The sequence below is a fragment of the Pseudorca crassidens genome, chromosome 12 (assembly GCF_039906515.1).
Source record: "Pseudorca crassidens isolate mPseCra1 chromosome 12, mPseCra1.hap1, whole genome shotgun sequence".
Lineage (NCBI taxonomy): Eukaryota > Metazoa > Chordata > Mammalia > Artiodactyla > Delphinidae > Pseudorca > Pseudorca crassidens.
The window spans coordinates 69,476,086-69,495,669 of record NC_090307.1 but is presented as its reverse complement, the minus strand read 5'-3'; the positions used below and the strand labels follow the sequence as shown (position 1 = coordinate 69,495,669).

General features: G+C 37.4%; 1 protein-coding gene across 16 annotated transcripts in view; it reads left to right on the top strand.

Moving 5' to 3' along the window:
- The window catches only part of MTMR3 (myotubularin related protein 3), a 144,647-nt gene that overhangs the window by 10,214 nt on the left and 114,849 nt on the right, over window positions 1-19,584 (top strand). The window lies entirely within an intron of this gene.

Sequence of the window (19,584 nt, the reverse complement as noted above, 5' to 3'; positions counted from 1 at the left end):
CACCATGTACCTAATTTAAAAGATGTTGATTTAGATTTAATAGATGTTGACATCTTGCAAGAGTTGCCTGAAAGGTGTATTTATATTTGTTTTTAAAAATCAAAATATATAGTTTGGAGTCCCTTTTGCATTCATCTTAGATCCTGTTTCCATTATCCAGAGGTGGTTTTACTCTCTTAGCCCATGCTCTTTCATTCTTCCAACAAATGTCTCTGTGTATTTAACATGTAGTATTATGGTGTTTCAAATGTGTGTGGTACCTTAGTGTATATATTCTGTTTGAAAAGCTTGAAATTTATCTGTGTTGATACATGTATATTTACTTCACTTAAAAGCTATTAGCTTAATAGCTATTCAGTTGTATGAATAGAATGCAATTTTAGTCCCCTATTAATAGTTGTTTTCAGTTAATATATAGATCTTAAAATTTCCCTTTAATAGGATCAAACTGTACGTGCTTATCTACAATTTGTTTTTTTTCTCAGTAATGTACTACAGACATCTTACTGTATCACAAAATATAGATTTACCTCATTTTTAAGGACTGTAGTGTTTTAAAACTTTTTATAGGCATGCTACAATTATTTATCCAGTCCTTTACTGATGGACATCTAGGGATTTTTTTCCCTTATTACAAAAAGTGCTGTCTCTCATGGATATTCTAGCACTTTATACTTTTGAACAACGGTAGGATAATTTCCACAGAAATAATTCTGCAGAGTAAATTTTGGGGGAATAGAATTGCATGCAATAAATATTGATGCTTTTATATTAAATCTAAACCCATACGTGTATTTGTAACTTTCTTATTCCTGGTCTGTTCACTTAGGTCTGTTCAAAATGGGTGCTATGTAAGAGGCGCTGAGATGGATAGCTTTGTAATATAAAGCAGCTAACATGTTAAAATTGCATAGTAGAAACTAGGAGGCGTCCCAGCTTTATATAGGTGAGGCACATAGAGCTGTGTTCGGGGAATAGTTTTAGTTTTGCTAGCACAGAATAGAGGATTCAAAAATAAGTTTGTAAAGTGCTATAAATTAATCAAATCCTTAAGTTATTTGAAATTTCTTTCTTTTTTTTTTTTTTTTTTTTTTTTTGCGGTACGCGGGCCTCTCACTGCTGTGGCCTGTCCCGTAGTGGAGCACAGGTCCCAGACGTGCAGGCCCAGCGGCCATGGCTCACAGGCCCAGCTGCTCCGCGGCACATGGGATCCTCCCGGACCGGGGCACGAACCCGCGTCCCCTGCACTGGCAGGCGGACTCCCAACCACTGCGCCACCAGGGAAGCCCCTTGAAATTTCTTTTACTTGCTGTACTGAGCCCTTTTAGGCTGAGATCAAAGGCAGTTTTGGTGAAGATGTGTTTGGTGGTAGTTTGCATGATCGGGAGCAGGCAAAGATTAGAAAGCAGTGAAGAATCTGTACTGTACTCAGAATTAGGTAATAAGGACCTGAATTAAGGTGGTGGCAAGGTGGTAATTTAGATAGCTAGATTAAAGTAGAGGGTTGTTGGTTGATACCCTAAAGGAGATACACAAATTTGAATGGGAGGTTAGTGGCAAGGATTCAGAGTTGGTGGGTTTTGGGTCTCAGAGAATAGTGATAGTATAGAAATATGGAATTGGGAGGGGGAGCTGGTTTTGGAAAAGGACTAAAATGAAACCCTTCACACGTTTAACATTGAGGCCAGGGTATAGTAGTAAAAATGTCCTGCAGGAGCTTGGAGATAGAGAACTTGAGGCAGGAAGAAAGGTAGGCCTTATCTGGATGAGATCTTGAACCTAGAAGAGCCAGAGATTGAGGCTCACATTTAGGGGAGTGGGAGAAGATTGAATTTTAAGAAAACCTGTTAAAATTAGGTTAATGAGGCATAGTGGAGGCCAAGGAGATTTCCAAACGAGTGATAATTAAATTTGAGTGAAATGGGAAACAATGGGATTTGGTGATCCATACTAGTCATCCATCATTTTCTTAGGTTAATTTTAGCATAATAAGGGATGAGGAGTGGGAGATGAGACAGCATGTATGGAACCTGTGTTGTTCAATAGAACTTTCTCTGATTCCTTCTGACATTCGATAACTGCTGTTCAGTACATATTGAGCACTTGAAATTTGGCTAGTTTGACCAAGGAACTGTTGGGTTGGCCAAAAAGCCTTTGGTTTTTAAGTAAAAATAAAAGACATTTTTCATTTTCACTGAGAACTTTATTGAAGAACATATTCACCCTTTTGGTCCACTACCTTCTGCCATTTTTCAGACAACTTCATAATTCCATCTTCCCAAAACTTTTAATCTTTTTGAGCAAAGAACTGTTCCAGGTGCCTTTTACAGTCTTCTAGGGAATTGAAATTTTTTCCATTAAGAGAATTTTATAAAGACAGAAATAAATGGAAATCCAAACGTGCAATGTCTGGTGAATGCAGCGGATGAATTAGAATTTCCCAGCCAAGCTGTAACAGTTTTTGCCTGGTCACCGAAGAAACATGCAGTCTTGCGTTATCCTGATGGAAGATTGTGCGTTTTCTGTTGACTAATTCTGGACGCTTTTCGTCAAGTGCTCTTTCAGCTGGTCTAATTGGGAGCAGTACTTGTTGGAATTAATCGTTTGGTTTTCCAGAGGAGCTCGTAATAGAGGACTCCCTTCCAGTCCCACCATATACACAACATCAACTTCTTTGGATGAAGACCGGCCTTTGGTGTGGTTGGTGGTGGTTCATTTCACTTGCCCACGATCTCTTCCTTTCCACATTATTGTACAGTATCCACTTTGCATTGCCCGACACAATTTGTTTTGAAAACGGAACGTTTTCATCACATTTAAGTAGAGAATCAAATGCGGAAATATGGTCAAGAAGGTTTTTTTTTGCTTAACTTGTGTGGAATCCAAACATCAAAGTGATTAACATAACCAGGCTGGTGCAAATGATTTTCATCGCTTGATTTGGATATTTTGAATATGTCAGCTATCTCCCATGTGGTATAACGTTGATTGTTCTCAATGTCTCGATTTGATCACTATCAACTTCAACTGGTCTACCCGACCATGGAGCATTGCCCAGTGAGAAATCTCCACCACGAAACTTCTCAAACCACTTTTGACACATTTGATCTGTCACAGCACCTTCTCCATACACTGCACAAATCTTTTTTTGCGTTTCAGTTGCGTTTTTACCTTTCTTGAAATAATAAAGCATAATATGGCAAAAATATTACTTTTTTCTTCCATCTTGAATATTAAAACAGCTACACAAAAATTCACCAGTTTTGATAAGTTTTTTTTTTTTTTATAAATTTTCAGCTGCGTTGGGTCTTCGTTGCTGTGCGCGGGCTTTCTCTAGTTGCGGTGAGCTGGGGCTACACTTCGTTGCAGTGTGCAGGCTTCTCATTGCGGTGGCTTCTCTTGCTGCAGAGCACGGGCTCTAGGGTGCGTGGGCTTCAGTAATAGTGGCGCGCGGGCTTAGTTGCTCTGTGGCATATGGGATCTTCCCGGACCAGGGATCGAACCCGAGTCCCCTGCATTGGCAGGTGGATTCTTAAGCATTGCGCCACCAGGGAAGTCCCAAGTTTTTTTTTTTTTTTTTTTTTTACTGTACCCTGATATGACAGGTGTCACAATACAGTAACAAAATTGTTTTGAATGAAGTTAAAGACAACTAAGTACTACTAGAGCCATCCCAATAAATTAAAAATTTTTAATTTTAATTTAAATTTAAATAGCCACATGTGGCTAATGCTACATGTTAGATGGCACAGATTATGGTCTGTTAAAATGAAACAGTGATGTAGATTAGCAGGAGGAGGAGATCTCAGGATAAAGTAGAAGCATTTCGTTATTTAAAAATTTTGTTGCAGTGCTATCAAAATTGTGTTGGAATTACGTATTTTAGTGCAAACCAGATTTTTGCATTTTTGTGTTCAGTGTTGGCTATAATTAATTGACAACTCTTTTCTATATAGAAGATCAAAATTAATTTTAAGAGAATTATGGTCTGAAATTTTTTCATGATGTCCCTTTTTTCTTCTGTCTTGCTTTTTAAAGGTTATAATTCAAATTTTATAATTTATAATTCAAATTTTATTCAATATCGAGACATTTGGATCTCTATTTTCTCCAATTAAAAGTAACTGAAAATTTCTGTTTTAGAAATCTCATTGGGGAGAGAGGGAATACCAGCTATACTTTAAACAAATCAATATCTTAGATATTTTATGGCTTGAGAAATGGTTTGCTTTGAGAATGATTTATGGTTTAAATTTGAATATTTGATAATACACGAGAGAACCTTTCTTACTAGGCTTACCTAAATGCACTTTGCAAGAAGAAAAATTAAGTGTAAATGGAAGAACCCATTCACAAACAGTGCTTATTATGTGATTCCATTTCTATAAAGTTAAAAAAAAAAAGACAAAACTGATAGATGGCAACAGAAGTCAGAATAATGGTTATTTTTGGTAGTGAGCATAAGGGAGACTATAGGGTTGTTAATGTTCTGTATCTTGATCTGGGTGGTAATTTCATGGTTTTCTTTATGAGAATCATTGAGTAGTATACTTATATAAACTTTTTTGTATGTATGTAACACTTCAGTTTTAAAACTTTTACCGCCTCACAAAATTTTAATGAACATAATTAGCTGAGTTTGTCTTTCTTTAGCTTTTTAATTTTTCTGCTACGTCTGTTCATACGTGAATACACTTAATGATGAAGCCTATTTTGTCTTTTAAAATTACAATCTAAAACATGCAGAAGGGTGCATAAAAAATGTATAGCTTAATGAATTTTTAAAATGAGTATATTGGAGAGACGTCCCTCGTGGTCCAATGGTTAAGACTCTGCTTCCACTGCAGGGGGCATGGGTTCGATCCCTGGCCTGGAAACCAAGATCCCGCATGCCTTGTGGCGTGGCCAAAAAAAACAACTACATTGGAGGGTTTTTTTGTTGTTGTTCATTTGTTTTTGAGTATGTCGTACCTATGTCTGTAAGAAGGGAAGGAGTTGATAGAGGGTGAGAATTTTTGAAGAGAACAAAGTTTTGAGGATTCTCAGAATACCATATCTTTGCCTTGGCTCTTCCTTTACTATCTCCTTGGGCAAATCATTTAACTTAATTTGGGTCTCAGATTTTTCTATACATTGGGGATCATACCTAACCTTCTTTGCAAGGTGACTGGTGCAATTCAAAATTATAGGAACATAGAATAATATTACTAGATAGCCCTTTAGGCTTGAATTCAGGTCTCTGACCTTACAGAACAGAATTGTGATGTGAAAAGATAAAATGATTTGTACAAGGACACACAGCTGGTGATTATTAAGATTATTCATTTACATTGGCTTAAAAATTTTTGAGGCTTTTAAGTATGCTAGGCACTATTCTAAGCAATTTACATGTATTAAGTTGTTTAATTGTCTAGGATTATTCCCAGAGGTAGGTATAATTATTGCAATTTTAGTGATGAGGAAATTGAGGCAAAATGGGATTAAGTAACTTGCCCAGGTAGTTGCGTTCTTTGCTATACTGCCTAGCTAAGTGAAAGTACTTAAGGATTTTAGGCAAATATTAAGATCTTTTAATAATGTTTTACAGATTTTGTGAAGTAAAATTTTGGTTTTTGAACCAAAATTAGAAAAAGGAACCTCATTTGTTGTGACTGTCATGATTATGGAAAAGATTGATGTTAATACTTACTGTTTGGGTTTTATTCTGTCCTTGACAAAGCTCATTTTCTTCTTAAAATGACTAGGATGTAAACACTAGGTAGTTTTCTTTTAAAAATAGATTTGTTTTTTTAATCCTAAGTCAGTTTATTTCTACTTTACAAATACTGTTTAGATTTCTAGGCAAAATGTTAATGGAAGGGAGTTTTCAGACTTGGAGGCAGATCTAATAAGGTTTAGTGTTCCTGTATCGGTTGTTTCAGCAGCATCTGGTCCTTGTTTTCAGGACAATAATACAGATTCTGTAAAAATTTATTTTAGACTAAGGTATAACTTACATACAGTAAAACTCACCCTTTTTGAGTACAGTTCTGCAAGTTTTGGAAACACATGATCAACACTAATCAAGATATAGAAGAGTTCCATCACCTCAAATTGTCTTTGGGAACTACTGATCTGTTTTGTCGCTATAGTTTTGTCTTTTCCAGAATTTCATATAAATGGAATCATGCAGTATGTAACCTTTTGAGACTGGCTGCTTTTATTTAACGTAAGGCACTTTGAGACATCCATAGTTTGTGTATCAGTGATTACTTTTTATTGCCGAGTAGCATTCCATTGTATGGATGTACCACAGTTTGTATATTCACGTTCCAAGTTCATTTGGGTTGTCCAGTTTGTTTATTTTTGGCTGCGTTGGGTCTTCGTTGCTGTGCGTGGGCTTTCTCTAGTTGCAGGGAGCGGGGGCTACTCTTTGTTGCAGTGCGCAGGCTTCTCATTGCGGTGGCTTCTTTTGTTGCAGAGCACGGGCTGTAGGGCTTGCAGGCTTCAGTAGTTGTGGCTCACAGGCTCTAGAGTGTAGGCTCAGTAGTTGTGGTGCACGGGCTTTGTTGCTCCGTGGCATGTGCGATCTTCACGGACCAGGTCTCGAACCCATGTCCCCTGAATTGGCAGGGGGATTCTTAACCACTGTGCCACCAGGGAAGTCCTGGTTGTCCAGGTTTTGATAACTACAAATAAAGCTGCTATCAAAGTATTCACACACGTGTGTGTATGCCCATGTATGTGTTTTCTTATGGTTTAAAAAAATATATGGTGCCTAGAGCTTTTTAAATTTTATTATGGAACCTGAAAAAGCTTGTTATTTTCACAGAATTTTGTTAATTGCTTAGTAAACTTCACCCCCCAAAAATTTCACTCTGGAATGAGAATAATTTGTTATACAAATAATCTTACAGTGTAAACTGTAAATAATGAGAATTTTTTAAAATTAAGGAAGTAGGCACATGTACTTAGTGGATATATTTACTTATCAAACTCCTTAGTGCATAATGTCATATTTTGTTTTTAGTAGCTCTTGAATTGTGAATCTTTGACTTTCTTTTGTTCCTCTAGCTAGCAGAATGGTTATATAATTGGTTATGAAAAGTCTATAAGTAAAACAGGTTTAGCACTACAGAGTTCCCGCAAGATAGCTGGAAGTATTAATATTGGTTGCCAGTTTCATGTAAACAAGTCATAAAACTTACAGTTTATGGTTGATTAGCTACTTGAATTAAAATTATCCTCTTTTTTTTTCTGTGTAGTGAACTTTCTTTTTCTAGCAATATGAGGGCAAGAAAAAGAGGTGTAGGAGCTTTTATCTTGGGAAAGAAATTGCAGGCAATTTTTGCAAGTTAATGTTTCAGGGTTCTGATTCTGACCCTGCAGAGGACTACAGAGACTGTAGGTGGTATATGACATCTTCGAGAATAGTATGTGTGTGTTTCTTTTGATTAGTCTTAGAATTAGATTAGTTTAAGCCTTTTGGATACTGTGATGAGGTACTTGGTATACAGAGCTACTTTCAGCAATGTACATTTCTTCTGAGTTAAGATATTTAGAAAACTGAATGTTGTGTTTAGAACCAAGAGACATTACACTTCAAATATGAACATTTGGTTAAGGGGATATCTCACTTGTAGGCTATCATGTTTCTAGCTATTTCCCATGGAAATACCCATCCGGAGATGCCCACTCTTGACAGTAATGGGGATTACAAATTAACAGTTTGTTTTCTGTATGTGGTTGTTTGCTAGTGGCAAGACTTAGGTTCTTTACTTTTCCTAAGACTACAATATTGGTGATTCAAGTTGAGAATTCCAGGATAGGGTTGCCAAAATTAGAAATATGGGAGTATGGAGGTAGCAACCATGGGATCAGTATTACGAATAAAATTTTAATTAGCTGTATTAGTTGCACACTTAATTTTCACTGCTACCTAGTGAAGTAGGCAGGGCAGGCTGTACTATTACTCTCACTTTACAGGTGAATAAATTGTGTTTCAAAGCTGTCAGAACTTGTCTGAGGTTGCACTGCTAGTGAAGAGCTGAATTAGAACTTCAGTCCAGGTCTTCTAATAACAAGTTGGATGTTCTTTCCACTCTTGCAGTTTAGTATGGTGAAGAGCTCAGGCTTGGGTTTTAATCTTGGTTTTACCACTAGTACCATGTGATCCTAGGCAAATTCCTTAATTTCTCCTTGCCTCAGATTTCTCAGTTTTAAAATGGGGATAACAGTGCACTTGGGGCCTTAATTAGGATTCGGCAAATGCTTACAACAGTAGCTAGCCAATAGTAAGCACTCCATATATGCCGGTAGTGGTCGTTGCTACTGTTACTATAGTGATAACACTGCTTCTTTCCCTGAAGGCATTATAACGGTCCATTACTTTTTTTTTTTTTTTTTTTGCGGTACGCGGGCCTCTCACTGTTGTGGCTTCTCCCGTTGCGGAGCACAGGCTCCGGACGCGCAGGCTCAGCGGCCATGGCTCACGGGCCTAGCTGCTCCGTGACATGTGGGATCTTCCTGGACCGGGGCACGAACCTGTGTTCCCTGCATCGGCAGGCGGACTCTCAACCGCTGCGCCACCAGGGAAGCCCCATTACTTTATTTAGAGCTAGGAGCTTTTGCATTCCTGCTCCATGGAACTACTTAAGTTGCATTACACACACTCTTCCCCCATTCCCAGTGTTTTACCTTCTCAAGACGAAGAAATACAAAAATTTATTAGTGGGTTCATCTAAAAAGATACAAAAATAGATTTTTCCCTTTAGAGATATTTGATGAGCCTTCAGAGAGAATTCCTGGGTATCTCAAACTTTTGTTAACTTGAGAATTCTTCAGCTAGTTTACCTGATACAGAAAAAGATAACTTTTCCTTTGTCAAGAGCATGAAAAACTTTTAAATGTACCCATTTGCATAACATCTACTTAAAGTTATCAGGAGATTTTACAGGGCATTTTTGGACACTTGCACAGAAGAGAATCTTTTAACATGATACTATGTAAACCTGCTTGGGTTATTCATTCCTTCTTTTACTGAAACATGTGAGTGGCTTGCTTGGATATGTATCTGTGTCCTTTCTTTGATAAACACCTGAGGGAGTCTTTGGAAATGCAGTGTTTTGGCCACTATTTCAACTCTGCAGAAATATGGTTTCATGATAAACACAACAAAAAGCACATTGGCAGCAGTCCAGAAGCTGACTCACCAAGGAGTAATGATAGACACTTTGAAGGCAATGGCCTATCCCAGGGTCCTATTTCAAAGCTTCATGCTATGATAACATCAGTGAAAGGCAGCCAAGAAATCAAGATGTGATCTTACTTGTATCTCCTGGGAATAAGGGTAGGAAAGACTTCTGTAGTAGGATGCAAGTAAGATTTTTTTCGTAATGATCTTGTAAAACTTGGGGATGGGCAAAAAGGTGCAGATTCAGAATGGTGGTGACCTTTGTGAGGCTGTAGTACCATTTCCTTCTCTTGGACTGGATGAGAATAATCTTGTAATAACTAAGGGTTAACTCAAGAAGCTCAATGCCATATCAGTTTTCTAGAGCTCGGGGAATATACTTAGCTCAGTAGTAAGCACACGTATCATGTTCATGTCAGACACTGTAGCTACTGTTTCCTACTTGAACAGACTAGAAGAAACCAAAGCAAGACCAGAATCAGTTCAGTTTTGAGGAACAGACCCTTTGCCTACTAGTGTTGCATATTTTAGGAGTAAAAATATTAAGAAGGTGGACTTGCTTCCGAGTCATGAAATAAGTACTAACTGTGGTTGTTTTTGTGGATTAGAATGATTGCAGCTCCATTTCTAAATCCAATTTTATAGGCTTAAGTTTTTCTACATGGCAAATTAAACTATAATCACTACCGAAGATCATTGCTGACTCTGTGTGGAAATAGCAGTATGCCCTTTCATGTTGTTTAAAGTTGTTTCAGAGATAAGAAAACACCTCAATAATCTGAAAGTATTTTTCAGAGATAAAGCTAAGTGAATATGCCACAGTGATAGATTGACCCTTTTTTGATTATTGTGGTACTTTCTATGTACCAATAAAAATTGTTAACATGATAGTCCTTTCCTATAGAATATTAAGGAAGATTGCTTTTAGCTATTTACTGTATTTTTTTCAAGCATAAAGTTTAGGAAATAAAAACTTAGTTTTCTGAGTGCTGTAATTTAATATGTGCTTTATCCAGAATGTGCCTCTTTAAGTGCTTTTCTTGAAGAAATATTACTTTGTGATATTTTTGTATAATTTGAGAATATAGATATCTCTTCCCCACCCCCACCCCCCCACCCCTAACCCAGTAATCTGGGCCTGGTTTCAGTGCACTGAGAGGACAAAAATCCTAGTTTTTCTTCTTTTTTGCCTTTTTGAAATGGAGTAGTATGACATTACCCCCTTGCCTTTTTTTTTAAACTCTGGAGAAGGACGGATTTATTATTGCTTGCAGCACTGGGGAGAACACTGAGGAATCTTTCCCAAAGCAGTGTCTGGCCCTTTTGTTTTTGAATTGGTCTTATATATGCTTGTCCTACTTAAGTTCTTATATGATTTAAACTTGGATCTGTAAATTATTAGCTAGCTCTATGACTTGGGCAGGTTAACTTATCTTTTTGTGCCTTAGTTACCTACCCCCTTTGTAAAATGGGATAATACCTCATAGGGTTGTTTTAAGATTAAATGACTAATAAATGGTGAAGCACATGGAAGAGTTCTTTGTATGTGTTGGCTATTATAATTGTTACGAGCAAGGACCTTCTCCCCTACACTATTTGCAGCTCTGCGTTTTTGTAATGTTTTCATAAGTAGTATGACTAACAGAACTCTGTATTAAGGAATTTAATTATCATAAATAACTATAAATTTGCTATTTATTAAAAATAGAATATCATTTTATTCCCTCAGATTGAGCTTGAAAGATAAGAATTAGTAGAGAGTGAGCCTTTTTTTATGTCTTACAGGTACTCAGATACTACTAAATGTAGGTCATCGTTTGAATTCAATTCTGAGTATACATGCAGTTATGTAGAACAGAAACAGCTTGCATGGGACTGAAAGTGCCGGAAAGATAAAATCCGTAGAGGGTAGCGAACTGCGTCATTTAAACTGAGTGGTGGATCAGTGAAGAATTTTGGGTTGTGAGTTTTCTTCATAACACTCAATTGTTTGAAATGATTAGCCTTGAAACAAAGTAATTTAAAACTTAGATATGCTAGGAAGTTTCAGATTCCTTTCCACTTAAATGCCTTTCAAGGAAGGAAGTGGGAATTCCCTGGCAGTTCAGTGGTTAAAACTCTGCTTCCACTGCAGGGGGCCCGGGTTCCATCCCTGGTCAGGGGACTAGGATCCTGCAAACCGTGGCGTGCCAGAAGGGGGGAAAAAAAGGAAGCATTTCTCCAGAAATATTTAGCTCCCTGAGTGTTGTATGATTCTTAGCCATTGCTGTGTTGATTATATGATCACTAACAAATATGAGTCTCATGTTATGCTTTAATTTCAGATTTGTGCCATCACTGAGTGAATTTTTAAAATGAGATTGCTCTGTTTCTTGCTAAACTATCATATATATGCTCATTAAATTGACCTTTTCCCCCTGTGTTTGGACTTTTCTGTAATTTTAGGTCACTGGTTTTAGAGCCAGGGGTTAGATTTCTTTATTTTTTACATTTTGGATTATATCTGGAGGATTATTGCTAATTCCTAGATTGTGCCCTTAAGGCAGATTTTTTGAACATTAGGGGCTTCCCCAACCCCTAATTATACTAGTAAAAGGAATAGGGTTTTCATTGGATTTTTGTTTGTTTTTGAGGTCCTTACATTTAATTCACGGAACCAAGATAACTTATAGATAGTGGCAAGTCATTGCTTTTAGTTTATTCAGCAAGATTTCTCGTTACTCATTTTCTGGTGCCTTAAGGGTAGAACATGTGTATTAGGCCTGGCCAGTTTTGTCTCTCTCACTTGTACTGATTGGCATCCTACACAAAGGGCCAGTAGGTATTCTTCACTGGTATTGATACACAGATGACAGGAGAAAGCTGTCAGTTTTCTTCTGGGCTTGTGAAGCTGAGACTGCCTCTAGCGGGAGGCAGGAGGTTTGTCTATAGTGGGAGAGAATGAGGCCAAATGAGTAAAGAGGAGCATGAAATAAAGAGATGGATCTGGTGGCATTGAGATTTGAGGCCCTACTGCCTGAAGTTCATTCTTTTTGTATCTGTGCACCACCTTAGTATCCTTCTGTGAGCCAGGCAGTTCTGATTTTAAGTTAGCTTGGGTTTCTTTCGCTTAAAATTGAGAGTTCTAATATATCTAATATTAGTCTAGTAATGTTTAAAGATAGTTTGGACTTTAATCTCAGGGTAAATAATTAATATGCATAGGTAAATTCCGTTCATACATAATATTCAGAATCAGTGAAAATAATGAAGTATTTTCAATTTTCAGTGGTCTTTGCTTATAGGGAAAAGTGTCAGGATGGGTATAGAATGGATCAGTATTCTTTTCTAACCGTTTATACCTATACGATGTAGAAGTTTCCTTTAAAGAGATTATCACCATAAGTAGAAGAGCAAAGATAGAAAGTTAGATTATAATCATAATTCACTCATCAGGCATGAATATCCTCTATTGTTTTCTCAAAAAGAGGCTGTGGTAACCGTATAAAAGTGGCAGAAAGAGGGAGGAGAAAAACTGGAAAGTAGAACAGACAAGAGGAATTGAAGAGATGAGCTACGTATGCTAAGAATTAGTGAACAACTAGTATTTGCTGTAGGTTCCATGGATTGCCTACTTCTGGATTAGATGCTAGACTCTTGTGAAATGAATTGGTAATAGAGATGAAGAAAAGTTTTAATTTGTTTTCTTTAGGCTGAGGTTAAGATTGATGTGGTTAATAAGTATTAAGGGCAGCTTTCTTGTCTTGCTTTTAAAATAAGCTGTTGAGGGCTTTCCTGGCGGCGCAGTGGTTGAGAGTCCGCCTGCCGATGTAGGGGACACGGGTTTGTGCCCCGGTCCGGGAAGGTCCCACATGCCGCGGAGCGGCTAGACCCGTGAGCCATGGCTGCTGAGCCTGCACGTCCAGAGCCTGTGCTCTGCAACGGGAGAGGCCACAACAGTGAGAGGCCCGCATACTGCAAAAAAAAAATAATAAAAAAATAAATAAATAAAATAAGCTGTTGATACTATGTTGTCTTGCAAAATCTGGTTCTTTCATTACTTGACCCTAATTGCTTGATTGTAACACATAATGGGAAAATGAAAGGTAAAGTACTCAAAACTTTCAGAATTTTTGTTTTGGAAGCCTTTGAATACTGGGATTAATGCATAGGCACTTCAGTTAACAAGAAGAACTTTAAAATAATCCACTCCCAAAATAAACATGACCACTGGCAAGTATTTGAGGTATCTGTGCTACACCATCCAACTTTTAGCCTAATCTGTTTTAGCTGGCTTGCCCTGAGTAAGTTGAAACTTCCTTTACGGCTTCACTATGGGTTAAATGCAGTTCGTGGAGCTCCATCAAAAGGGTATTAGTTATACAGATTCTCATGGTCATTCCTAAAGCATACATTCTGTGTTTAGATTTACAATAAAATGATCTGTATCCCTAAACATGGTTCCACCAGTTACTAATGATTTTGGGGCAAGTCATTAACTTCTTAGAGCCTTACTCTAACTAAGATTTTGGAAAAATACTTGCCTTACCTGGAACATATGTGTATACCTCTGACTTTTTTTGCTGCTAAGTGTGGGGGAAAAAAGCTTCATTGAGGTATAATTTGCACAAAATTTCACTTTTTTTTTTCCTCGTGCCAAGCAGTGTATGGGATCTTAGTCCCCCAACCAGGGATCGAACCCACGCCCCCTGCAGTGAAGCCTGGAGTCTTAACCACTGAACCGCCAGGGAATTCCCCAAATTCACTCATTTTTAACTATGTAGTTTGAGTTTTTAAAATTGTATAAAGTCATATAAATACTCCTATTTCTATCACCCCAAAAAGTTTGGATCACTTTTCTTCCCCAATCCCTGCCTGTGGCAGTTACTGATAACTTTCTATAACCATAGTTTTGCCTTTATTCTAAAATGTCACATAAATGGAATCATACAATACATACTATTTTGTGTCTGCCCTCTTTTTTTTTTTATCAATTTATTTTTGGCTGGGTTGGGTCTTCGTTGCTGCCCGAAGGCTTTCTCTAGTTGCGACGGGTGGGGGCTGCTCTTCATTGAGGTGCATGGGCTTCTCATCACGGTGGCTTCTCTTGTTGCGGAGCATGGGCTCTAGGTGCGGGGGCTTCAGTAGTTGTGGCTTGCAGGCTCTAGAGCACAGGTTCGGTAGTTGTGGCGCACGGGCTTAGTTGTGGCGCACGGGCTTAGTTGCTCCGCGGCACGTGGGATCTTCCTGGGCCAGGGCTTGAACCCGTGTGCCCTGCATTGGCAGGCGGATTCTTAACCACTGCGCCACCAGGGAAGCCCTTCTCTGCCCTCTTTGACTTAACATAATGCTTTGAGATTCATTCCTTTTGTTAAAAGTAGTAGTAGGTTGTATTTAATTGTAGTATTCCATTATATGGATATTCCATAGTTTCTTTATTCATTAGTTGATGGATATTTGGGTTTCTAGTTTGTAGCTGTAATGAATAAAGTTCCTTATAAATATATGTATACAGGTCTTTGGGCATTTGTTTTAATTTCTCTCAGTTAAATACCTAGAAGTGGAAATTGGAGTTATGTAGTAAATGTATGTTTATAACTTTATAAGAAACTGCCCAATTGTTTTCCAAAGTGACTATACTGTTTTGTATTCCTACCAGCAGTGTATGAGAATTCCAGGTGTTCCACATCCTTGTTAACCCTTGGTATAGTCAGTCTTTATTTAGCCATTCTTCTGGGTCCGTAGTGATATATTACTGTAGTTTTACTTTGTAATTTCCAGATGATTAACATTGATCATCTTTTCGTGTGCTTATTTGCTAATCATTTATCTTCTTTGAAGTGTTCTTTAAAATCTTTTGCCCAGTTGAAAAATCAGGTTGTTTTTTAAATTGCAAGAGTTCTTTATGTTTTCTGGATATGAGTCCTTTATTACAGGTTTTGCAAATATGTTCTCATAGTTTGTGGGTTTTGCCTTTTCATTTTCTTAACGGTATCTTTCAAAGATTGAAAAATTTAATTTTTATGAAGTCCAAGTTACTGATCTGTTATTTCTCTTATAGTTAATGTTCTTTATATCCTATCTAAGGAATCTTCTGTAAGCCTAAGGTCACTAATATTTTCTTAAATTTTTCTTTTGCAAGTTTGTGGTTTTACATTTAGTTCTGTGAAACACTTCAAGTTAGAGTCTGTTTAATGAATGAGATAAGGGTTGAGGTTCATCATTTTGTATATAGATATATAAAATTTCCTCTAAGCAATGCTGTAGCTGCATCCCACAACTTGACATACTATGTACTACCATTCAGTTTGAAATATTTTCTAATTTCTCTTGTAATGTCTTTTTTGCTATGGATTATTTGGAAGTATTTTGTTCAGTTAACAGATACTTGGGGTTTTAGTTATCTTATTGTTACTGAATTCTAATTTAATACCATTGTGATCAGAGAACATACTGTATAGGATTTCAGTCTTTTGAATTTGAGGTTTGTTTTGTGGTGAGGCACATGATGGTAAATATTGTATATGTCCTTGAGAAGAATGTGTACCCTGCAGGTAGACATCAGTTATTGGTTGTTAGCATTATTAGTCTTGTATACACTTATATATTGTTTTGTTCTACTTGTTCTATCAGTTACTGAAAGAGGAGTGCTAAAATCTCAAACTACAATTATGGATTCAGTTCTGTCAGTTTTTGCCTCATGTTTTTTGAAGTTCTGTTTTTAGGTGCATATATATTTTAGGATTGTTATGTGTTCTCAGTAAACTCACCGTTTTATCATAATGACTTGTCCTACTTTATCTTGGTAATATTTGCTCTTCCCAAGGCAACTTTGACATGAATATGGATAGCTCTTGTAGCTTTCTTAGGACTAGACTGGTATTTGAATGGTGTATCTTTTTCCAACCTTTACTTTCAACCTGTCTTTGTCTTTATATTTACAGTGTGTTTCTTGTAGTTAGCACATAGTTAGAGCTTGATTTTTTAAATTTAGTCTGACAGCCTCTGCCTTTTAATTGGTATCTTTTAAAAAGTCTGTTAACATTTAAGTATTGATATGGTTAGGTTTAAGTCTACCAGCTTGCTCCTTGTTTTCTATTGTGGAGATCCACTCGGATCTCTAGAATTGATACATGGTTATTTTATTTTTTATTTTTTTTGCGGTACGCGGGCCTCTCACTGTTGCGGCCTCTCCCGTTGCGGAGCGCAGGCTCAGCGGCCATGGCTCACGGGCCCAGCCGCTCCGCGGCATGTGGGATCTTCCCGGACCGGGGCACGAATCCGTATCCCCTGCATCGGCAGGTGGACTCTCAACCACTGCGCCACCAGGGAAGCCCGATATATGATTATTTTAAACTAAAGGCATTTGATATTCAACAATTCAGAAAGAAGCCTTCCTGGAGCTTCCCTTTTCTCAAAGCAGAAACTTCTGGAGTGAGGTTCCCATAAATCCCCTCTCCAGAGAAATTTATGGCCATTAAGAAAAAATGGATAAGACCACTTACACCTGCATAAACATTATGACAAACTTTCTTCTGTTTATTCCTCTAGAAATCCATTTGTTGTTCCCCATAGAAGCCTTTTCATCTCCTACCTTTTCTATTAAATTAGGTATATAAGCCTCCATCTTTAGCTGTTTAAAGAGCCACTTCTTTTGTGCATTTTTCATATGCATATGAATAAACCTAGTTTTTTCCGCTTGTTAATCTGTGAGTTTTGAGTTTAATTTGCTGGCCTCCAGTATGAAACTTAAGAGTAGAGGAAGTTTTTCCTCCTTGACACTATTCACCCCATCTATTCTTTATTTTTATTGCCATTTTTTGGGTTAAGTATTTTGTAGTATTTAACTTATCTCTTATTTTAGTGTATTAACTGTGCTTATTTTTCTTCCTAGCTAGGGTTTACAATAAGCCCCTTTAACTTACCACAGTCTACCTTTAAATAATGTTATACCATTTGATGTATAATATGAGAGTCCTCTGGTAGTGTACCTCCATTTTCCCTTCCTTCTGTCCTTTGTGTTATTGTCATACATTTAACTTCTAGATACGTTATAAAACCCATAATTCACTGTTATATTTGCTTTAAAGAGTCAACTGTTCTTTTAAAGAAGAAAAGATAATTTATACTTATCCGAATTCCTCAAAATTTGTTTTTATTTAAAGCTTTGTTAGGGTGGGCCAAGAGAAGTCTTTGCCCTAGGGCTAGTTTAGCTCTGCCTGTAAGGTTTCAACTGAATGCTGGAGTATTTAGTAAGATCTCTTCACTCTGGTTGAGGTTGGTTAGAACCCCACATCTGTGTAAAATAAACTCCAGTACTTGTTCCCACGTAGTTGTTTATTACCCAGTGATTCTTCTTTGCCCAACCTCGTGGAATCTCATTCTATGCATGTACAGCTTAGTTCAGTAAAGACAGAAGCTCAGTGAATATAGCCAGTATCTTTTTGTTTGTTTGTTTGTGGTACGCAGCCCTCTCACTGTTGTGGCCTCTTCCGTTGCAGAGCAACAGGCTCCGGACGCGCAGGCTCAGGGCTCACGGGCCTAGCCGCTCTGCGGCACGTGGGATCTTCCCGGACCGGGGCACGAACCCGTGTCCCCTGCATCGGCAGGCAGACTCTCAACCACTGCGCCACCAGGGAAGCCCGCCAGTATTTTATAATAATTTTATATGGAGTATAATGTATGAAAATATTGAATCACTATGTTGTACACCTGAAATTAATATAATGTATAGTCAACTGTATTAAAAAAGAAAAAAGGATACCTCAAGTTACAGCTGTCTTAGACTTTTGAAACTCATAATTGAGTTTCTGATTGGGTTTCTACTGTGCTTGGATTTCTGCTTTTTGGCCAGGGTGTGCAAAGTACTTTGAGGCAAAAAGCTTGGGCAGTCAGAGGTCTGAAGTAGTTTATTTCCCTTCTCTCAGGGATTGAAGTTCTGTGCTGTCTGTTGTCGATCGTCCAAGAATTTTGGTTTATATATTTTGTCCACTCTTCTAGTTGGTTATGGTGGGAGGGCTAGTCCCAAACCATTTACTCCATCATGACGAGACTAATATTTTAGAAATGCAAGATTCTGCATAATAAATGTTCTTACAGCCTTTAAATAATATATTGCATTTTGCAGGCAATCTTTTGCAGCAGCTTTCCTGGCTTAGCCAGTATCCATGTTGTAATTACGCATTAAAGAATTTTATGTAAATTAAGAAATGTTTGGCCTTTATAATAAGATTGTAAATAGTACCCTGGATCTACCAATTGCCTCCTAATGCCTACAGTTGATAGCTGGAACTGTCTCATTGGCCACTGCAACCACAGTAGTTTGAGCTTTGAGGTATAATGTCACTAATGAATGACAGTTTATTCTGTTCTTGTTTTATAATATCCCAACACCTTTAGAAAGGATTTTGTATTGGCTTCCACCAGCTGGTATTCATAAGAATATGGAAATAACTCAAACAAGAGGACTAGCCTCTTAAAAACCCACTTTAATGTTAGAGGAGGAAAGGTGATTCTAAGTGACTGTTTTTTCACATGAAGGCGGCATTACATTTTCATATTTATTGCTTAAGGAAAAAATTATGTGGCCAAAGGTTATCTCTTATAGTTTGGTCATTATCTAGGACTGCGGACTTCAGTTTTGTTTTCTTAGTAATATTATTTTCTACTCCCTCCTCATCTAAGAGAAGACCCTTCATATAAGATTTAAAAAATCATACTGGGATTTGCATTAAAAGTTGCATTGTATACCTAGTAGACTTTATAGTCATAATGTGTAATTTTCACCTACTAAATAGGGCCATCTTTGTTCACCAGAACCTTTGTTCCACTGGAACAAGTCTTTGTGCCAGTTTTGGCACCACTCAAGGAATAGTGGCAGCCTTTAAATATTGACAAAAGATGTCAAATAATTTCCTGTCACTTTATGGTCGTTATTACTACTGGGTAAAAGATAGAAAGTTATAAAAATATTGTGCATTTATTTAATACATGTTTTTGCTTTCCTTTTACAGTTTTTAAAGTCTTGGTAAAAAGTCATTTTTTGGGTAAATTGACATACTGTGTCTATGATATATATGGATAGTAAGATCCTCGTGTAGCTTGAAGACAGCTCATGGAGTAAATAATATTTGCTAACAATTAAATGGGATTTGAATAACTGGCAAGGGATCATTTGATGCAGGGAGGTTGCTTATTTATCTTGAAATTGTATAATACTTTTTCTCATCTGAAATCATCAAATGTCTTATGTGGCTAATGCAGACAGTTTAAGTGTTTAATTTAGCAAAGATTAGTAACTGCTGGTGTTATCTGGCTTGAGATGACCTTGAAGGAAGTGTTGGGAGCATGATCTGTACTGGGCTGTTGAGAACTTTCTTTAGAGATACATACATAGTTCTTTCTTACACTGATCTCCCAGTGTATGCCAGAAT